Source organism: Ceratotherium simum, chromosome X, assembly GCF_057802395.1.
Source record: "Ceratotherium simum simum isolate JZ-2026a chromosome X, ASM5780239v1, whole genome shotgun sequence".
In the NCBI taxonomy this organism is placed as follows: domain Eukaryota; kingdom Metazoa; phylum Chordata; class Mammalia; order Perissodactyla; family Rhinocerotidae; genus Ceratotherium; species Ceratotherium simum.
Window position 1 is genome coordinate 128,935,014 of NC_141940.1, and position 4,968 is coordinate 128,939,981.

At 45.8% G+C, this 4,968-nt stretch overlaps 1 pseudogene; it reads right to left on the reverse strand.

The window, feature by feature from the left end:
• Window positions 1–1,256: 1,256 nt before the first annotated feature.
• LOC101402748 (GTPase NRas pseudogene) lies at window positions 1,257–2,432 on the reverse strand (annotated as a pseudogene).
• Between the last annotated feature and the right edge of the window lie 2,536 nt (window positions 2,433–4,968).

A 4,968-nucleotide genomic window follows, 5' to 3' on the forward strand; every position in this document is an offset into this window, starting at 1 on the left:
TGCACAGACGTGCCCATCGAGTATTTGTCATCTTCTGTGTTTGAAGCAGGGTTTTCTTCTTGAGCTCTGTCTTCCCGTAATTTGCAAACACCGTGGGTTTCTGACACGGTTCAACTCTGGAAAAACCCTCGGCTTTCGGTCTTTGTTTCAAACCCCAGTTGACTCAAGATTCTGTTCTTTCTCGACCCTCCTTCCTGCTCTGTCGTCACAACCAGGGGACGTGGGCCACCTGCAGCCTTGTGCCCCGTCCTCACCCTCGTCCCCGTCACAGGGGAGAGCTCTGGGGTGTGACAAATAAATCCAGAGGATGTTACATGATCCTCTTTTCTTTTTTAGTTGAAATAAAATTTACATCACATAAAATTAGCGCAATTCGGTGACATTCAGCACATTTACAATGTCGTGCAACCATTATCTCTATCTGGTTCCAAAACACTAATCTCCCCAAAAGGAGACCCCATACCCATTAACAGCTCCTCTCCATCTCCCCCCCAATCCACTTTCTGTCTGTGGATTTCCCTGTTCTGGACACTTTATATAAACGGAATCATGCATTATGTGGCTTTTTGTGTCTGGCTTCTTTCACTGAGCAAAGGTTTACAAAATTCGTCCACGTAATGTCCTGCTTTCCCCTCTCCCTGAGCAAACACACAGAGAGGCTCTGGACGCTGATGGCTTCCCGCATGGGTGAGTCCTGAGAGGTGGACTGCAGGCAGGGCTGGCTCAAGAAAAGGGAGGAAAAGTGAAACAGGCTTTGTGGGGGCTCTGTTCTCTTACCCTCATGCTACCCCAGGAAGTCAGAGCCTCGCAGGGGAACGCCAACCCCAATTCCTGGGTGTCGGGTGTCCCCAAGCTCTCTCTCCTCCACCACACTCATCCATTCCTCGACCTCTGGGGGAAAAGAACTCAGGGAAACCTAACTCTCCACATCCCAAGATGACCCACAGGGGAACTAAGGAGGGTGTCAGGCATGGGAACGGCTTCAGGGTGAATAACTCAATATGGATTGTGAACCGATCCTGGGAACGTACCAGAATACACACCGGACTGTGAGTGCATCTGTTGTTCACAGAGGGGAGTTTTGCTGTATTCTTACTGAACCATGATGCAGACAGACCCCCCCTACTGTCAACACTGTCATGTAATTTGCTTTTTGAGATTCCATCTCATGTCCACTCCTCTTTTTTTTTTTTTTCATTGTGAAAGTTTTAGATTTAGTTACATGAAAGTTGAGAAGACTGGGATAGACTCAAAAGTCAGTATTCACTTTTGTATTTATGAACACAGAGTAGATGCCAGTTTATAGAATATAGCCAATAACATTACAAACAAACCGAACAGCAACATTAACTATATTCTCAGCAAAACAGTAATTAATGACATTTCTCCAAAAACCAACATAGTTCCAAGTTCAACAGTAAAAAGAAAAAATATCACCAGCAGTTGCTACTTTAGAGCTCAAGACACTGTTTTGTAAAGAATTTGATGTCTATAGTTTGGTTCTCTGTTTCAGAGCATGAATTGTTTCTCAGGTGAAAAACGTGGGGTGGCGGAGTTGTGTCTGTGTGTGTTAGGGGAGAACCCAGGGTGGAAAAATACCGGGGAGTAACAAGAGGTTCATTTCTCTGGTCAGACAACCAAGCGAGGAGGTAGTTATTCTGAGAACTTCTCAAATAGAGAATATTGTACTGATCTACTGAGAGTTGGGGAAGTAGCAGGAGCTTCTTTGTGAGACTGAAGACAGCAACAGGAATATCTCTCCTCCAGGGAAGTCAGGACCAGGGTGTCAGTGCGGCTTGACCGTGGCTCTTTTCTGATGCTAGAACTTTATAAGTATCTTGTTACATCACCACACATGGCAACCCCATGCAACCCTGAGTCCCATCATCACTGCTGTTGAGTTTTTTCATTCGGTACTGACGTATTTCTCTTACCAGTGTGTAAAAGGCATCTTCAACACCCTGTCTGGTCTTGGCTGAGGTTTCAGTGAATGGAATCCCATAACCCTTGGCCAGTTCATGGGCTTGTTTTGTGTCAACTGTCCTTGTTGGCAAATCACACTTGTTTCCTACTGGCACCATAGGTACATCATCTGAGTCTTTTACTCGCTTAATCTGTTCCCTGTAGAGGTTAATGTCTGCGAAGGACTTGCTATTATTGACGGCAAATACACAGAGGAAGCCTTCTCCTGTCCTCATGTATTGGTCTCTCATGGCACTGTACTCCTCTTGTCCAGCTGTATCCAGTATGTCCAACAGACAGGTTTCACCATCTATAACCACCTGTTTTCGGTAAGAATCCCCTATGGTGGGATCATATTCATCAACAACGTGGTTCTGGATTAGCTGGATTGTCAGTGCGCTTTTCCCAACACCACCTCCTCCAACCACCACCAGTTTGTACTCAGTCATTTCACACCAGCAAGATCCTCAAGCTCCACCGCCTCCGCTTCGTACGGATTTAGGACCACGGCCGCGAAGAATGTTGGAGACCCCGGAACCGCCATGAACAGCCCCCACCAGGGCCACTCCTCTTTCTAAAAGGGTTTGTGGTTGGGCAGTTCCTGAAAGAGCTAAACATAGTCTTACCGTGTGACCCAGCAATTCCACCCCCAGGTATGTACTCAAAAGAATTGAAGACTGGTGTTCAAACAGATACTTGTATGTGAACATTCATAGCAGCATTATTCACGACAGCCGAAAGGTGGAAGCAACCCAAGTGTCCATTGATGGAGGAATGAATAAACAGAATGTGGTCCACCCGTACAGTGGAATATTACTCAGCCATGAAAAGGAGTGAAGCACTGAAACGACTACAACCTGGATGGACCTTGAACACATGATGCTCAGTGAGAGAACCAGACACAGAAGGACACACAGTGTGTGATTCTATTTATGTGAAACGTCCAGAACAGGCAAATCCACAGACAGAAGGTGGATGAGTGGTTGTCAGAGGCTGGGGAGGGTGATGGGGAGTGACTGTTGGTGGGTATGGGGTCTCCTTTTGGGGAGATGAGAATGTTCTGGAACCAAACAGTGGTGATGGTTGCACAACAACGTGAATGTACTAAATGCCTCTGACTCGTACGCTTTACAAACGTTAAAATGGTGACTTTTACATTGCATGAGTTTTACGTAAAAAAAAAAAAAAACCCACAACGGTTTCTGCCCCTTTTCCCTGCTTGAGATGATGAACAGGAGCACGAGATGCCAGCCGAGATCCCAGCCAGCACCCATGGAGAGTTCGATTCCATATCATTTACAAACAACAAAAAGGATCATCAAAGATAAACATCCAAGAACATAAAAAATATGGGCCACCTATTTGAAAAAAAATAATTAAAACAGGTCTGGAGAATTCAAAGGAGTCACTGGACATACGTAAAGAGAAATGTTTCCTCGCCAGGCGGAGTGGACGTTTATTTAACCAGCCATCTGCTCACAGATAAACAACAAATGGAGAAAAGTATTTCCTGATACACAAAAAACACCTAGGAGTTGCCAAACGGAAGCACGCTTTTTTCTACTGGCCGAAAAACTCAACAGGAGAGGGACGCAGGTGCCAAAGCACCGTTCACGGAAAGGGACTTGCCAGCGATTTAAACATGAGTAACGACGCTCCCCTCGCTCATGATATGACGAATGGAAACGCAAATTACACCGAAAAATTGAGGTGGGGACCACGGAGCAAAGACAGAGCAATGAGGCCATCTTCAAGCTGGAGATGGATCCCAGGGGTCTCAGGGTGCCTTCCTCTCTGACCGTCCTCTTGGCTGAAATTTTCCGTAATCAGGATGCTTTTTTTTACTACACAGAGAATCACATTCCACACATCAGAATGATGTAAACACCAGAGATTGATTGCACAATAATACGTTTAAATGATGAGCTTTGGCACATCTGAAATAAAAAAAAATAAACTGAATCCTTATGACGATGCCCAGCCTTCTGAAAACCCTACATTTCTTCCTACGCAGGAGTGTCTTTTTATGGCAAACCAAGCTGAGGTCGGGATTTTCCCACCAGAGCCCACGATTGCTGTGACACGGGTACCTTTGCCAGCAGAATTAAGACCTGTTCCCTCTGGAATTTTGTGTCATTTCATATCCAGAGTTTTTTTTTTTTTTCTCCTAGTATCAGCTTATAAGGAGCTTAATCCTACATAACAAAGCCACAGACATATGTCTGCAAATATTTGAAAAGAGGAAAAGACGGATCGCGTTCTCTGGAGGTGCAGCTGTGGGGGACGCAGGGCTCTACCAGGAGTGCAAAGGGCTGCACCCTATGGGCGCCATTCGGTGGGATCCCTGAAAACTGCAGTGCATGTTCCCTTTGCCCCGAAAATCCACCCTGCAGGTGTATCCTTCCAACGCACTTTCACACGTGCGGATGAGCTAATGCCCAGGTCGTTCACGCCAACATCGGAAAACCAAGGTATCGACAGCCATCCAAGCCACCACGATCACCCGGCCAGTTATTTGCATCGTGATTCGTCCCCACAATTGGTCCCACGTCCCTCTTTTAAAAATGAGCATGTTCATTTTTTACTGATGTGGGAAATCCCCATGCTATGTTAAAAATATACGTTCAAAAAGAGCACGTATGGGGTAAAATCATGCATGACATTCGTATCTGCTTGGAAGGAAGCAGGACTTACAGGAATGATGGTTACCTGTGGGGGTCGGGCATGTGAACAGCAAAGGATGAAGGGAGATTTGTTTTTTTCTCCGATAGTGTTATCCTTTGGGGTTCTGGAACATCTGAAGGGCATAATGAGGCAGGCATTCAATTAGAAAATATTTCTGAAATGCAGACAGTTCAGTAACTACAAGAGCAGCTCCTCCTTGCTGCCCCTAAATGACCCACAGGTCGTGACAGGTCCCTGTTCCCAACCAATCGGTGCCTTTCTCTGTGTTACAGGCTCTTCTCATAAATTGATACCTCTGACCCATGCATATATGCATCTCGT